The sequence below is a fragment of the Rosa rugosa genome, chromosome 5 (assembly GCF_958449725.1).
Source record: "Rosa rugosa chromosome 5, drRosRugo1.1, whole genome shotgun sequence".
In the NCBI taxonomy this organism is placed as follows: Eukaryota; Viridiplantae; Streptophyta; class Magnoliopsida; order Rosales; family Rosaceae; genus Rosa; species Rosa rugosa.
The window spans coordinates 3,629,600-3,647,680 of NC_084824.1; the positions used below are offsets into that span (position 1 = coordinate 3,629,600).

Consider the following 18,081-nt stretch of genomic DNA (forward strand, 5'->3'; position numbering starts at 1 on the left):
TGCGACAGGTTTGCTATCATCACCAAGTACACTAGGCACAGTGCATACCATACTAGGCACCTTACTGCCATCAGTATTAGGCACATCACAGGCACTAGGCACATCACCATTACTAGCAGTAGGCATACTCATTGTGCTAACACACAATTTGTCAGTTTTCACTTTTATTTGCTTTTGATTTGGGGGAATTTCTATAGTTCTTGCTCTAGTCAAGTTCTTTGAATTTGATTTTTCCAACTTTTGTATAGGAGGCTTTTCCATATTCACACAGCTTAGCCTACGGTCAATTGAGATCTTTTTGGGAAGACTTGCACCGTGCCAAAGGGGTTTTTTTTTTTTTTTTTTTTTTTTTTTTTTTTTTGAGAATGATGCCAAAGGGGGTTGAAAAAAGTATTGGAACAAAATATGAGATAAAAAAAATGATTATTGTGAAGTATGTATATCCTTAAGTCATCGACATATAGCAGGTGTTTGATGCATACATTTCTTATTTACTAAACTTACTTAATTGCTTAAAAATAGGTTCTTTCTCTGCAGAGGCAGAATCAGGATTTAACTTTGGAGGGGGGGGGGGGGGGGGGAGGGGGTTATAACATAATTTAAAAGTAAAAAAACCACAGTATAGTCAAGAAGAACAAAGGAATAAGAGATTTGAGATTTTCTGATATGATATTTACCTTCTCCAAGATCGGAGTATTTATACAAGATACACCAAGACCTATTAGGAAACTAATTACAACAGAATAATCTTAATAATACACAATATTCACAATCCTAATTACATGGCATGACTCACGCTAACACTCCCCCTCAAGTTGGTGCATACAGATCACGGATGCCCAACTTGTCAAGTGAGTCATAGAAGGCTTTACTCGAGAGAGCCTTTGTAAGAATATCCGCCAACTGTTCTTCAGTAGGAACGAAGGGAAACATAATGATCTGTCCATCCAGCTTCTCTTTAATGAAGTGTCGATCTACCTCCACATGCTTCGTGCGATCATGCTGAATAGGATTGTGAGCAATTTCAATTGCAGCCTTATTATCACAATAAAGCGGCATAGCCTTTTTCTGCCTGAATCCCAAATCCCTCAACAAATTTCTCAACCACAACATCTCACAAAGTCCTCGGGCCATCCCTCTATACTTTGCTTCTGCACTAGAACGAGCCACCACCTTCTGTTTCTTGCTCTTCCAAGTAACCAAGTTACCACCTACAAATGTGAAGTAGCCCGAAGTAGACCTGCGATCTGTAATATTACCTGCCCAGTCCGCGTCTGTGTACCCAGAAACATCCAAGTGACTGTGTTTTGAAAAGTGTAATCCATTCCCTGGAGCAGACTTTAAATACCGCAGAATACGAAATACAGCATTCATATGAGTCTTACTGGGATTATGCAGAAACTGACTCACCACACTAACTGCATAGGCTAAATCTGGTCTAGTGTGGGATAAATAAATCAACCGGCCAACTAACCTCTGGTATCTTGCTTTATTCGTAGGTACTTGATCCAAGTACTCTGCTAACCGATGGTTTTGCTCAATAGGAGTATCAACAGGTTGACAGTCAAGCATACCTATTTCTGCCAGCAATTCGAGAACATACTTCCTCTGACTCAACACAATACAATCCTTCCCACGAGCAACTTCAATTCCCAAGAAATATTTCAAATTACCCAAATCTTTCATCTCAAATTCTAAAGACAACTGACCTTGTAACCTTTGAATCTCCTCAAAGTCATCACCTGTCACAACCATGTCATCAACATAAATAATCAAAGCAGTCACTTTACCACATCGATGTTTAAGGAACAAGGTGTGATCTGAATTGCTCTGTCGGTACCCAATTTTCTTCATGAACTTGGTGAACCTGCCAAACCAAGCTCTGGGAGACTGCTTCAAACCATAAAGAGATTTTTTCAATCTGCACACCACCTGCTCTCCAGTAGAAGTACCATATCCAGGAGGCAAATCCATATAAACCTCTTCATGCAGATCACCATGCAAGAATGCATTCTTAACATCAAACTGTTGTAAAGGCCAATCAAGATTAGCAGCTAACGAAAGAAGTACCCGAATTGTGTTAATTTTCGCCACTGGTGCAAATGTCTCATCATAATCCACTCCATACTTCTGAGTATAGTCTTTAGCCACTAGTCTTGCCTTGTACCTGTCCACCGATCCATCTGAATTGTGTTTCACGGTATACACCCACCGACAACCAACTGTCTTCTTCCCGGGTGGTAATGATACTAGCTCCCACGTACAATTCTTCTCAAGAGCATCCATTTCGACTATCATTGCTTGCATCCACTTCTCATCCCTCATTGCATCCTGCACTTTACTAGGGAGAGACACAGAAGATAATTGATTCACAAAGGCTACATACGGTTTAGACAGCCTATGGGTCGACACATAATTAGCAACGGGGTATTTAGCTTTTGCACTTAGAGTAGTTTCATAGTGCTTCGGGGGTTGACCACGGGTGGAACGACTAGGCAGAGTTTTGGTGGGAACAATATCTGACACAGAAGAAGGAACACTAGCTGACACAGAAGAAGGAACACTAGCTGACACAGAAGGACTAGGCAGAGTTTTGGTGGGAACAATATCTGACACAGAAGATGGAACACTAGCTGACACAGAAGGAGTATTAGATAAAGAAGGATTAGAACATACCTCGGGTGACGACTGAGTAGGTGAGACCACTGAAGGAGAGGGAGAGACAGAAGAACTGTTCAAAAAGGCATTGGCGACATCAAGAATTTCATCGGAAACAGAATCGGGAACTTCCTCTCCGGCCAACCGGTCAGATTGATCCGGTAGACTGGTCAGTAGCTGACTACCCAGATTCTCCGCCAAGAGGTGTAGTAATTGGCAGAATCAACCAGAGGCCAGGGTACCAACTGGGCCAACCCAATTTGGCGAGCAAAGTGGTTAGGGGCATAGAGCTCGTAGCTTACGCGGTCGGTGGCAAGACGAATATCCAAGCAGGAGATGGCGTGACGAAAGGCCAGGAGGGCTCTTTCGCTATGATCCCGTCCACTGGGCAGAAAGCCATCATCAAGGGGAGGAGGGAATCACCTAGAAAGGACTATTTTTGGGTCTGGCATCTCTTCCAGCAGGTACAAGTAAATAAAACACTCGGAGTAGGGTGGAACTCGATACTTTACGTTGCGGCAAAGCCAATTCCCCAAAAGGGAATCGACTGGAGGATCCTTTGGAATATCACCACAACGGAAGCGAGGGAAATAAATCTGCAGCCAAAAGGCGAGGATCCAGAAAGGGCCACTAATGTATCGAAGGGGCACATTGCGGCTTCATAAGGGGAGCGATATAACGCATCCAATACAGGTTGCCCAAGGCCAACGCAAATACCATTGTAGAGAGCAGTGGCCAGAGAATTCCAGGGCCCAGTAGGTTTGTCGGAAGAAGTGCAAAAGATAAATTTGCAAAACCAGAATTCCAGGAATGCGATACCTCCTGTGTGGTCACACTGGGTGCAGTAATAGTTGCCCCAGAATGGGTAGGATTTGCTGCGATGCCCTCGACTAGCCATATCCATTCTCAAAGGAAATTGAATGCCATCAAACTGACCATGCACATAGGGGTCAAAGTCAATGGGCAACCCCGTGATGGTAAGAACATCCAGCAGAGTTATGCTCATCTGCCCGAACCGGAAGTCGAATGTATTGCTGGAGGTGTTCTAGAAGCAAAGAGCGGAGGCTAGCGGTGCAGGGCTGGTATTATGGGAAAGACAGAAGCATAGATCGATGGTTTTGGTGATACCCACCGCATCCCAACGGGCCAAATCTCTCGCTCGGGCCTCCTAATACCAAACATTTTCCTCGGGAGCGATGGTAGGCCAGAAACTCACTTTCCTCCTTGGTCCCCAACTGCTAAAATCACCGGGCACCTGTCGAAGAGCCGCTATGGGACAGCGGATGGATGCCCATAATAGGCCATAGGATCATTTAGCAAACGATCGCGAGGTGTGGGACCCAGGCTCGCTTGATTATCACCTCCACCAAAGCCCATCAGTCGACTTCTCTCTTCTCCGTTCTGACTTCTGCATCGAACACCCATGTTAGTCCGCTAGGTGAATGCGGCTTTCTCAGTGATTTCATCAGTCTGATAAATAACGAATGGTTTCTTGGGTGCCATTTCTGGGTTTTTTCGGAAATGGAAAACGAAGTTTGGAGGAAAGAGAGAACTTGAAACAGTTTGCTTCTGGGTTTCTCCGGAAAAGCAAGATAGAAGAAAAGCCTCCAAGAGAATCTGGCCAAGAGAAATGCGGTCTTACTACTGGACGCTACTACGGTCATGAAAGTGAACAAAAGTATGCTCAAATGGTCAACTCAATTATCATGCATGTGACTTTCATGGCTCTGGACGTTGTCATGCATATCATCAATTAAGCCATGGCCAACTTAATTATCAATTAAGTTGTGGCCTTGGAAAGCCAATCTATGGCTTTATTAGTCAATTCAACTTCAAATTCTTCCCCAGTGTTTCGGGGCCATGCGGTGGCTTTGATATATGTGGAGAAAACATCTACAACCCACGTTGCATGAATGGACAGAATAAATATTCTAGTGGCCAAAAGGGCGAGGGAGGTCAGAAATCTCCTTAGCCTTGAGGAATCACCATAGGGACTGGACCAATCTTTGTGGTCTTAATTGGATTGTTCAATTGTACCAGAGCAAACCGTCATCTACTGAGAGGAAGCTGAACATCAAGATGAGAAGAAAACAGCTGAAGTGATGGAACAAAACACTCAACCTCAAGGAAATTTCTCCTTACTCGGATCTTCTTCGAGGAGATTTCTCCTCAAAGAAATATTAGAGAAACATTATAAAGGTCTTGGGTCCTCATTAAACCAAGCTCAAGGAGAAAGCCAGCGAAGCCTTCGTGAGGAACATGTCGTGAAGAACATTTTCATCAAGCTCAAAAGGATTTCTCCTCACTCGGATCTTCCTTGAGAAAATTTCTCTTCACTCGGATTTCCCTTAAGCCAATAGTCAGAAAATGTTTGAGAAGAAAATTTGTTCGCAAGGAACACTTCTCCACTACACCTTGATTTGTGGCTTAGATATTTTTGGAGATTAATTTATTAGCTGGGCCAGTGAGTGGCTCTAGTTGATAATTAATTAATCATTATTCCATCTTGAGAATTGCATCTGAGGCGGCAGTGAAGAGATGGCATTGCACCTTTCCCTACAACCGCAGGGCCAGCGTAGTGGCCTGATGTTTTTTAATTAAACATGATTAAAACCCATGCGGTTTTAGATGCTAAAGTTGCAGCAAGTAGGGTGGGTTCACTTGGTCACATGTCATGATGTCGATAGCCATGATTCAATCATCCTCTTCAGCATAAGATTCGCGAAGGATTAAATGGCAGCAAACAGTTTGCTATTCAGCATCTTATTTCGCCAAGTACTGTAGGCCTTTGACTTGGTTCATAAACTCTCGCAAGCGTACGAATCGTTGTCAAGTAAGGGAAGTATTAAAACCTTGATTATCGTACCTCGGGGATTAGGCGTTGGACCTAACCGAGGTAATTGGCGTTAGAATCACTCAAATGCATACAATGAAAAATAAAAATAAAATAAAGTAAAATAATATTCACAAGGCACCAAGCCTCAGCAATGCTCGGCTTAGCTCACACTAAACCTAATCAAAGCCACTAACTTGTAGCCCAAATGATTTATGCACAATGGAAGGTAGAATTTTGTTTGGGAGTTTTGAATTGGGAATTAACTAAATTAAATGCAAACTAAAATAAAAGCAAGCAACTAATTATCAAGCAAGAAATTAAAATTAGATTTTCAAATTAATGGGAACATGGGAGTGTCGGGTGATTCACACTAACTATCTTGCAAATATCAATGCCAATTTTACAAATGCATGCATTTCCTATATGTGTTAAGTCCCGTATCTAGTACCGGTCAAGGCTACTAAACCAATTATCCTTTCGGTGTATCGATTATGCCGGTTAAGGCCACAATCAACTCTCTAACTTAGGCATTACGCCGGTTAAGGCCGCAATATCTAAAATTAGAGGCCTAGAGTGCAAGATAATAGAGACCCAAGCAAGCTTAGCTACAATTAAGCTAGCTAATGGTTACCACACTTAAATCCTAGATGCAACAAGACCAATAAGTTGTCAATTTATCAATCTATTCATCACAATTGCCCACAACATAATTTCAAAGGGTGACAAAGCCTAGAAACATGCTTCTAAGGACCAATACATTCGGATTTAAAGCATACACAATGGAAATTGCATTTATTAAAAGTAAAGCATCAATATTTATACAAGATGAGTTAGGGCTTCACAACCCTAACTCCCAAAATTAAACTACTCACTCATAATTAAAGCAAGATTTAACATCAAAACCATGTACAATTAAAATAGATGAGAAGAGAGAGGATAAACTTTGCTTAATTTCAACAATGCTAGAAAGCAAAGAAAACTAAGCTAGCTTGAATCCTCCTAACTACCCAAGATGAAATTAAGGTCTTGATGATCTTCCTTGATGAAATTTGAGAAGAGCCCAATACTTTAATGTGGAAGAGTGAGGGAAAATGGGAGAGTGGGTGAGGTGATATGGGTGATGGACGAGAGAATGGGAAAGATGGAATGTGAGAGATGGAATTGTGGTGGTGTGCGGCTGTTCAAAGGAGGAAGAGGAATTTGGGTGTGCGGCTGTTGGTGCTAGGGTTCTCCTCCTGTTGGTGTTGTGAAGAGAATATATATATCGGTTCTCTGTGAGAGAAAGAGATCAAATGGGTGGCTATTTCGTGTGGAGGAGGAAAAGGTGAATGGGATAATGGGACACGTGGCAAGGCTACAATGGTTGAGGGGTGGAGGTGACGTCAGAAAATGAAAGAGGAAGAGCACGTGGTGCTATGCATTTTCGCAGCAAAAGAAAGAAAGAAGCGCTGCTCCCTCTTGCATGATTAAACCATAGTGATTAATTGTACAGCTGCCATGTGTCATCTTCTGAGTGGCTGAGTTCAATTAAACAAATAATTGCTTGATTGCAACATGCCTCTCCACGTGATGTTGCTCTGATGATTAAACCTCTATTAATTAATCATTATCCAATGATTAATTAATGAAAAGAATAATTAATTAACAGAAATTCTTCTTTTCTTCATTTCTTCATTATTTGCTTCGATTTCGCGCCAATTTCTTCCGATAACCGTGACTCCGCTTATTTTCTACAAATAAATAAAAATGGGTTAATTACATTATAATTGGCTCAAGGATTAGCTTATTTCTAGTGTTTTAGATACAATTACAAGCATATAAATGCGTGTAATCACACCCCCACACTTAAACTTTGCTTGTCCTCAAGCAATCAAAATGAAATCTAATCCGAAAATCTACTAACTCACAAACATAAAGATAGTGTAGTATTAGCCTTTCCAACCACAACCCTCGGAGAACTAATTATGTATATGACCATGAGGTTGACAAAGCACAACATAAGATTTTTGAATTTGTAAGGCAATTAAGATGCACATGTGAGAAATGCTCAAGTATATGCATGTGTTGACCCGTGTGTCAAATCAATCCACCACAATCAAATAGGCACATAGAAGACCCGATACAACCCACTAAACTCACAAAGGTTCACTAAATATTACCGCTCAAGTGTTTAGGGGTTATATGTGTTTCACTCAAAAGCAATTTCACAACATGCGCCTCCATATGCTTGCTCTTCGATCTCATCTCCGCTAGGTAACCCACAAAATTCAAGATCAAGAGGTCTTTTATTTGGTTGTAATGGGGCTAAGGGCAAGTGGCTAAAAGAAATGAAGGATAAGGAAATACAAAGTCCATAGAAGTTGATGAAGCAACTCTCTCTTGTAGAGATTTAAGACTTTTGCTTTCGAATGCTAAGTCACTCACTCTAAAACCCAATGTACAACCCACTAACTAAACTACGTAATACTTTTTTTTTTTTTTTTTTTTTTCACACAACCCCTTTTTTTCTTTTTTTTTTTCTTTCTATTTGTTTTTTGTTTTTTGTTTTTTTTTTTTTTTTTTTTCGAGAACTTTCTTTTCTAAACAAATCACTCACCCCCACACTTATTCTTTTGTAACCTCACACTTTTGACTTTTTCTTTCTTTTGAAGCACTCGAACATAAAGTCATTCTCTCGAATCGCTTCACCAACTACCATGGAATGGTAGGATAAAAGTGTATAGGCTAGGTAAGAATTTGTGGTGCAAATGAATAAAAAGGATAAATATATAAATAGGCTCAAAGTGGCAATCTAGTGATAAATATCTTTGGGCACATGCTTCTTTGGCCATGGTGTTATTAACCTAAAATGCCTCAATCCTTTCTATCCCATCGCAAGCTAAAAGTAGCCTCGAGAGGTCTCAAGCAAGTTCTAGATACGCAATGTCATGAAATTGTACACACATGAAGAAAAAGTGAATGAACAATGCATACACTATAGATATAGGCACAAAAGCTCACAAATAAGGCATGCAAGTCAATCAAATCATCTATATGCTTCTCTAATTATGATGAACCAACCTAACCATAGGCTGTGTGCACGCATATAGTCAAGCATAGATCACATATACACTCAATCACAAAACAAATTCATAGTCCTAGATCATGCTTAATCTATCCACAATCATAACAAGTTAAGTCCATGGCTCGTCATTGGGGTTGGAAAAGGCATTAACCACTAAAATATAATTACATAAAGGTAATCTAATTTTTTTTTTTTTTTTTTAGTGACGAAAATAGGGCACCCGAGCCCTCACCCCCACACTTAAAACCAACATTGTCCTCAATGTTGTAAAGTGAGCTCGAAAGCTAAATTTGTGTCGGAGTTAGGCATGAGAGTGAAGTCCGGGCGAAAGCACAAAAATTAACTATGAAAATAAAAAAAAACTAAATGCGGAGTAAAGTTACGGAAAACCCCCTTTGTCGGCCCTCCATTGCTCACGACCCTTGGAGAAGACTAATATGAGACACCAACCTCAAGGCACAAGGCCTTGACTTCCTTTACGTATGCTCCATAATAGCAAGGCCTTGACTTCCTTTACGTATGCTCCATAATAGCTCTAGGTGCTCATAAAAAGATCAACTCCATTGAGAAATGTGTAGTGTCCAAGAGCAATGCATCACAAATAGCCCATCAAGGAATAAGGACAAGGGTCCTCCATTACGCTCGTGGTCTTAATCCCATCAACTCACAACCCAAAATCATCCTCAATGACCTCCACACAAGAATTGTAGCTCAAAATATCTCCTTATTCTCCACACTCCAAGCACCTCCCAACCTCCCAAAAAGATGGCTAAATAGCCTTATTGATGCAAAATGAACAAGGAAATTTCAAAACCACCTAGGGTTGCCTCCCTAGAAGCGCTTGTTTTTAAAGACCCCAAGCCGGTCTATAGAACTTAGTCTCTTCAAGGTGGCTCCTTCTTTCCACCACCACCCACACAAGCTTTGGTAGAACTAGAACCTCCACAAGATGATGCAAGAAACTTGATATTCACCGGTGTGTTCCACTCAAGATACCATTTCTTCTTCTTCTTTTTCAACCCACAAATCTCCCTGATTGTCTTGATTTGATTCTTTTGCTCCTCACTCAATGCGAGATCCTCATTCACATTTATCTCATCAAGAGTAGAAATTGCAAACACTTGGCAAGGAGAGGAAGAATTAGAAACCAATGGCTCTTGGTTGTAGTGTGGGACTTGGTTCAACGGGCCAAAAATTCTATCTCTCTTTGCTTCATTGCCCTTGACCAAGTTAATAGAAAGCACACTTTTTACCACCTCCGGAGGGTAAATGGGTTCAAGCCTCTTGAGTAATACTTTTTCGCCCAACACCTTCATTTTGATAGTGCCCTTTTGAACATTAATTTTTATCCCCGCGGTTGCCATAAAAGGTCTACCAAGAATGATAGGTATGTCCTTGTCACTAGGAGGTACATCATCCATATCCAATACCACCAAATCCGCCGGTAAGTAGAACTTGTCAACTTTGATCAATACATCTTCAACAACGCCCATAGCTCTAATAATGCTCCGGTCCGCAAGTTGCAAGTATATAGGAGTAGCTTTAATAGGTCCAAGGTCAAGTTTTCGAAAAGTCTCAAAAGAAATAATGTTAACACTTGAACCAAGGTCCATCAAAGCTCTATCAAAGACTTTCTCACCAATAGTGCAAGAGATATTAAAACTCCCCGGATCCTTGAGTTTTGGGGGAATCCGTCTTTGCAAGATAGCACTAACCTCCTCACAAATTTCAAACCGCTCATCATTCTTTATCTTCCTCTTATGGGTGCACAAGTCCTTTAGAAATTTTGCATAAACCGGCATTTGTCGAATGAGCTCAATCAAAGGTATATTGACATTGACCTTCTTCAAAATATCATGCAATTCGGACATCAAGCCAACTTTCTTCTTCTTCTTCCCACCCTTCTTCACATTTTCTTTTCTTGGCACATTAGGGTAAGGAAGTTGAGGCTCCGGTGTACTCAAATCAAGAGGTGGATCAAAGGTGAAACTCCCGGTGGTGCCCCTAAGGGTAGTCACGGTCCCACTAGGGTTCTTAGCCTTCAAGGCCTCGCCTAGTGATGAATGGACCGGTCCACTCCTATCCCTAGAGCTACCATGAACATGTAGGTCTTCCTCCTTATTTCTCCCCTCTCTTCCGGTAGATGTAGATGGCTCAAACTCATGAAGAGTGGGTCTAACCTCATCAAGAACCTTCCTAGAGGTGTCATCGGCCTTAGATGGGTCCCTAGCCTTCATGGCCTCACCATCTAATCTTGAGGCCGAGATATCCTCATCCCTAGAAGTGTTCTTTCTCAATAGAGCTCTTTCCTTGCCACTATCAATCAAACCATATTTTCTCGCATTATTCTCAAAGGACAAGAAACCATAACCTTTACCAAGAATAGCTTCTCCGGAGGGTACATTTTCTTCCCCTCCGGCTACCTTATCCACCCCCTTATTTCTTCCTTTAGTATGCAAAGTCACATCACCCACTCCATATTTACCGGAAGGTACATTTTCTTCCCTTCCGGTCCCATCCTCCTTGTAATATAAAGAATCATGATGCATATGCAAATTATCATCAACAACATGGCCAAGAGGTACATTTTCTTCCCTCTTGGCCCCATATGAATGCAAATCAACATCATCATCAAATAAAGGATTTGAATGAAAAGTAGAAGATGAGGGCATGTAAACTTGATTATCATATACCTTTCCCGAACGTAAAGTGGTGACGGCATTGCATTCATGGAGTTTTCCTCTTGGGTTTGGCTCCGGTTGAGAAGGTAAGGCTCCTTGTTGACGTGTGCTAAGCTCCTTTGCCATTTGACTCATTTGCACTTCTAATAGGCCCATTTGTTTTTGCATGGTGGCTTGACCTTGAGATAATATAGTAATGCATTGAGACATAGAAGAAAGAGCATCTTCATTTGCACTCTTCTTCTCCTCCGGTTGTGATGCAATGGAAACACCTTGAAACTTGTTAGGACCATAACCACCACCTTGAGTGAACCCGGGAGGAGCATTTTGAGCATGAAGTCCTTGACTTGAGGTGAATTGGCATTGAGAGTTAGGCCCGTACGCTTGCTGTCCATGTTGACCAAATTGTGAAATTTGAGTGTTTCCTTGGTGTGCATTACCATAATGAGAAAAATTTGATAGGTCTTGACCTTGGCCACCTCTAAAGCTTTGCTTTCCACCTTGAAACCCACTAGATGAACCTCCTTGGTCTCTCCAAGAAAAATTAGGGTGATTTCTCCAACCCGGATTGTATGTAGGTGAGTAAGGATCATTTCTAGGGTGCCCACCATAAGAATTCACGGCCTTTACTTGCTCTTGAACAAAATCCGGATAATTAGGGGCAAGATGACACTCACTAGTAGCATGTGTAGGTGAATCACATAGAAGACATAGAGATGAAGACATAGAAGCGGCCTTGACATGATGTGTAGATGAACCACGCTCTTGAGCTTGAAGAAGTAAATCAAGCTTCCTTTCAAGCTTTCTATAGTCGGCACTAGAGCTCTCTTGGGCAACCCTTGTCTCATGAGTGCTCTTGGTGTCATAATATGGATCTTTCCTCAATCTTTCCCTCCTAGAGTCATGATCATCCCATTGCCTCGATTGTCGACCCAAGTGCTCAAGTATATCCCATGCCTCGGTTTGACCATGACTATGAAGTGAACCTTGTGCGGCAACATCAACCCTCCTCCTCTCATGTGGTAACAAACCACCATAGAAACCGTCAATCATCATTGACTTAGTCAAGCCATGATGGGGACATGCATTGCAAATATCCTTGTACCTATCCCATGCCTCCCAAAATGTCTCATGATCTCGTTGAGCGAAGAGTAAGAGCTCATGCCTCATGCTAGTGGTCTTGTGTGGTGGGTAGTAAGCATCCAAGAAAGTATCCGTCAACTCATCCCATGATCGTATACTCCTTGGTTGTAGCTTCAAAAACCATCCCTTGGCATCATCTCTAAGTGAGAAAGGAAACAACCGCATCTTGAACTCACCTTCCGGAAGTCCACCCTTTGACATAGTGCTCACAATCGCCTCAAAGTCTTGCATATGGTTGATGGCCTTCTCGGATGGCATCCCACGGAAAATAGGCAAGATGCTCAATTGTTGTGGCTTGATCTCAAAGTCCACATCTCTTTCCAGAAGTACTAAGCATGATGCCGTATTGGTCATGGAAGGTCTAGAGAACTCCCGAATAGGTCTCTCCGCCATCTCTCTAACCGGTGATCTAATCGGACTCGGTGAGGGATCTCTTGGAGGTACTCTTGGCCTTGGAGGTGTTCGTGAACGATTCCTTGGCCTTTGTCTAGGAAGTCTTTGAAAAGTGCGACCACTTCTCAAATTGATAGGTAGTAACGTGTTGCTCATACACCTATAAAGAAACACTAAAACAATAAGCACCTCAATAATCAAATAACCACAAAATATTCACCAAGTTTACCAACCACAAAATTTGACAATTAATTAGAGGGTGAGAAAAGAAGGAAACTTAACAAGTAGTGAAAAAAAATAAAATTCGAAATTAAACAACTAAACAAAGAAACAAAAAATAAAAATAAAAATAAAAATAAAAGTATGCTAAAAGTGACCCTAAATGCCAATTACCAAGGGATTAAGATCCGAAGACCCTAATCCCCGGCAACGGCGCCATTGACTTGGTTCATAAACTCTCGCAAGCGTACGAATCGTTGTCAAGTAAGGGAAGTATTAAAACCTTGATTATCGTACCTCGGGGATTAGGCGTTGGACCTAACCGAGGTAATTGGCGTTAGAATCACTCAAATGCATACAATGAAAAATAAAAATAAAATAAAGTAAAATAATATTCACAAGGCACCAAGCCTCAGCAATGCTCGGCTTAGCTCACACTAAACCTAATCAAAGCCACTAACTTGTAGCCCAAATGATTTATGCACAATGGAAGGTAGAATTTTGTTTGGGAGTTTTGAATTGGGAATTAACTAAATTAAATGCAAACTAAAATAAAAGCAAGCAACTAATTATCAAGCAAGAAATTAAAATTAGATTTTCAAATTAATGGGAACATGGGAGTGTCGGGTGATTCACACTAACTATCTTGCAAATATCAATGCCAATTTTACAAATGCATGCATTTCCTATATGTGTTAAGTCCCGTATCTAGTACCGGTCAAGGCTACTAAACCAATTATCCTTTCGGTGTATCGATTATGCCGGTTAAGGCCACAATCAACTCTCTAACTTAGGCATTACGCCGGTTAAGGCCGCAATATCTAAAATTAGAGGCCTAGAGTGCAAGATAATAGAGACCCAAGCAAGCTTAGCTACAATTAAGCTAGCTAATGGTTACCACACTTAAATCCTAGATGCAACAAGACCAATAAGTTGTCAATTTATCAATCTATTCATCACAATTGCCCACAACATAATTTCAAAGGGTGACAAAGCCTAGAAACATGCTTCTAAGGACCAATACATTCGGATTTAAAGCATACACAATGGAAATTGCATTTATTAAAAGTAAAGCATCAATATTTATACAAGATGAGTTAGGGCTTCACAACCCTAACTCCCAAAATTAAACTACTCACTCATAATTAAAGCAAGATTTAACATCAAAACCATGTACAATTAAAATAGATGAGAAGAGAGAGGATAAACTTTGCTTAATTTCAACAATGCTAGAAAGCAAAGAAAACTAAGCTAGCTTGAATCCTCCTAACTACCCAAGATGAAATTAAGGTCTTGATGATCTTCCTTGATGAAATTTGAGAAGAGCCCAATACTTTAATGTGGAAGAGTGAGGGAAAATGGGAGAGTGGGTGAGGTGATATGGGTGATGGACGAGAGAATGGGAAAGATGGAATGTGAGAGATGGAATTGTGGTGGTGTGCGGCTGTTCAAAGGAGGAAGAGGAATTTGGGTGTGCGGCTGTTGGTGCTAGGGTTCTCCTCCTGTTGGTGTTGTGAAGAGAATATATATATCGGTTCTCTGTGAGAGAAAGAGATCAAATGGGTGGCTATTTCGTGTGGAGGAGGAAAAGGTGAATGGGATAATGGGACACGTGGCAAGGCTACAATGGTTGAGGGGTGGAGGTGACGTCAGAAAATGAAAGAGGAAGAGCACGTGGTGCTATGCATTTTCGCAGCAAAAGAAAGAAAGAAGCGCTGCTCCCTCTTGCATGATTAAACCATAGTGATTAATTGTACAGCTGCCATGTGTCATCTTCTGAGTGGCTGAGTTCAATTAAACAAATAATTGCTTGATTGCAACATGCCTCTCCACGTGATGTTGCTCTGATGATTAAACCTCTATTAATTAATCATTATCCAATGATTAATTAATGAAAAGAATAATTAATTAACAGAAATTCTTCTTTTCTTCATTTCTTCATTATTTGCTTCGATTTCGCGCCAATTTCTTCCGATAACCGTGACTCCGCTTATTTTCTACAAATAAATAAAAATGGGTTAATTACATTATAATTGGCTCAAGGATTAGCTTATTTCTAGTGTTTTAGATACAATTACAAGCATATAAATGCGTGTAATCAGCCTTGATCAAACTTGATCTAGCCAGCGAAGCGGCTCCAACATATACATTTGAGAAAATCAACAGAGAGCCAGCGAACAAGGCAGATACTTGCTGCTATACACATGGCGAAGCTACCACCAAGGAAGAGAAGGATCCTCATTCGTGATCAAAAGCAGTCTCCTTCGCGTGGGGGGCACTCTAAAGTTCTGATCTCCTACAACCTGCCCAAGTTTTGCCAATTCACTACATACCAAACATCAGATACATGGGGGGCAATAAAGTTGGCAAATAAAGTGTCAGTTCATGACAAAGGCAATTCAGATTGTGGCACTCAAGCTTTATGGCCTATTTAGAGGCCTATATGGAATCAGTCAAGCCAATACAAGTGGCTTTGGAGCAACGACATTATAAGAGCAGTGCTGATTCAAGACCTCTTTAGTTAAGACGAAGACCTTTGACTTTGAGGTCTGGGGGCAATGTTTGAACCCAAAATGAGCATTTTGGCCTGACAAGGCGTGTCTTGGAGAAATTGAGCCAATGTCAGTTGCTCAAGCTATATATTGTCGACAGGTTCGGAATATATTATTTAGAGGCTAAATAAAGCCTACCTGCAGAATTATGGAAGATTATGCAAGCTGCAAGAAAAGACACGCCCATGCAAATATTCATACTCCATTCAATGAAAGAATATGGCATGCACGTGGGGAAGCATTCAACTACATTTCATGGTGGCCAATAGGGAAAACCTATTATGATTCCATTAGTGTTTAAGTGTTTAAACCACCATGATTCCATTAGTGATTAAGTGCTGAACCCATCATGATTTGTTTAAGGCCAACCACTATGGCTTGGTAGCCTATATATAGAGGCTACGACGAAGTAACAACACACACAATTCATCAACTAATCTCTACGATTATCCAAGCCTCTCCAGAGCAACCCCTCTCCTTCTCTTACCGGTGACCACACTCCAGTCCCAGTATCCTCAGGAGCCGACTGTCAGTGCCACCAAACCCTCTGTCAATGTGCTTCGGTCCTAGTCTCCTCGGGAGCCGACTGTAGTACCGCGACTACAACGGTTTCGGAACCAGCCAAGCAATGGTAACGCCCTCGCAAACTAGCCAAGCTAAAGTCACGCTTTAGCAAGTTCTCCCCACTTCCCAGTGATTTTCACTCTGCTCGATCTACGACGTCTAGTATCGATTGTGTGATTTTGAAGAAGCTTAGTGACTTGACTCATAAACTCTTGCAAGCGAAAGAATCGTTGTCAAGATAGGGAAATATTATGCCCAAGTTTATCGTACCACGGGGATTAGTGGCTAACCCACAATCCTTGGGTGGTCGGAACTAAAGTCATTAAGCAAACCAAATAAAAATAAAGTGAATAAAAAGTCTAATCTAAGGCACCAAGCCTTAGCAATGCTCGGCTTTGGTTTTCACCAAAGCCTAATCAAAACTAAGAGCCTAGTGGTGAATAAGCACAAATGAGTCGAAATTTGTAGAGGGTTTTGAATTGGGAATCAACTAAATTAAACGCAACCGAAAAGTAAACTAAACACCTAATTAACGAACTAGAAAATTAAATTTGGGTTTTCAAATTAATGGGAACATGGGAGTGTCGGGTGATTCACACTAACTCTCTTTCAAACATCGATGCCAATTTCACAAATGCATGAATTTCCTATATGTGTCAAGTCCCGTATCTAGTACCGGTTAAAGCTACTAAACCAATTATCCTTTCGGTGTATCGATTATGCCGGTTAGGGCCACAATCAACTCTCTAATTTGGGCATTACGCCGGTTAAGGCCGCAATATCTAAAATTAGAGGACTAGAGTGCAAGATAATTGTTAATGCTTTGATCCGTGGGGATCTAATTAACGATAAGTAAAGAGAGAGAGAGAGAGTGACACAAGATGTATAGTGGTTCGCCTCCGCATGAGCGGGAGACTACGTCCACTTGAAAGCTATACTAGTGTGTCGAGCCTTGCGGCCTAACAAGATTACAAAGTATGTAATGGGGTGAATGAATGTGTTGAGTTGTGGGAGGAGGCATTCCTTTTATAGATGAAGGAATGCTTTTCCTTTACATGTTTTTCGATGTGGGATAAGCAACCACACAATTCTAGTCTAGAAAGCCTAGTTGTGAGGGCATCTTGGCAAGGGCGGGAACGTGGCTTCCCGGAGGCGGATTTGCGACTTCCGGATACCGTGGTGTAGCTTGAACATAGGGCTACACGATGCATGTCTCGGTTGGGCCTTGTCATGTCTCGTGGATGTCCTAAAGTAGGAGTTACTTATGCTTGGTGAGATAGCAAATACTCCATATTATTGGAGGTATGTACAAGTCCCCGAAGTCCCCAAGTAAGAGGAGCTTCTTGGTTGGGGAGTTCAAATCATGAAGTCATCAAGCATAAGTAACCGGGCGGTACGGAGCCCCTACAAGTCCCCGAACTCCGTAAGCAAGAAGGGACTCGTTAACCTGCACAACAAAGACAAGAAGACAGGCATATGTAGAATGCTCGTTGCATTGGGCAACAAATGTGAGGTGCATCGATATGCGTTTTGGCATATATAAACGTATGGGGTGCGTGAGACATGGTCGTGTGAGCATATGGATTGCATATGATAAATGTGTGATGCGCACAAGGAGATGTAAGTTGCATGAGCGGTGCGAAGGTAAGCGTTTGTAACGTGTAATTGATGAGTACGTGAACGCTTGTGTTGGTTTGGTTGTCGCTCGTATTAATGGAACGCGAAAAGAATTCAATTTGTCGCAAGCGACAAATGGTAGAAGAATTCAATGTTCCATTAACGTGTGGTGTGTCGAGTAGACATGAGCGTAAAGCTCGAGGATTGCCGGGAAGGCATGAGCGGAAGCTCAATGGGATGCCGGGAAGGCATGAGCGGAAGCTCAATGGGATGCCGGGAAGGCATGAGCGGAAGCTCAATGGGTGGGCCCCTGCTAGGCCCGCTAGAGAGTCCCCGACTCCCCAGCCATGACGG

The 18,081-nt window shown here is 41.6% G+C and overlaps 1 non-coding gene across 1 annotated transcript; it reads left to right on the forward strand.

Moving 5' to 3' along the window:
- The first annotated feature begins 12,305 nt into the window (after positions 1-12,305).
- LOC133713254 (small nucleolar RNA R71) lies at positions 12,306-12,412 on the forward strand. Its single transcript, XR_009847921.1, has one exon. It is a non-coding gene; the product is annotated as a small nucleolar RNA R71 (small nucleolar RNA).
- Positions 12,413-18,081: the final 5,669 nt, after the last annotated feature.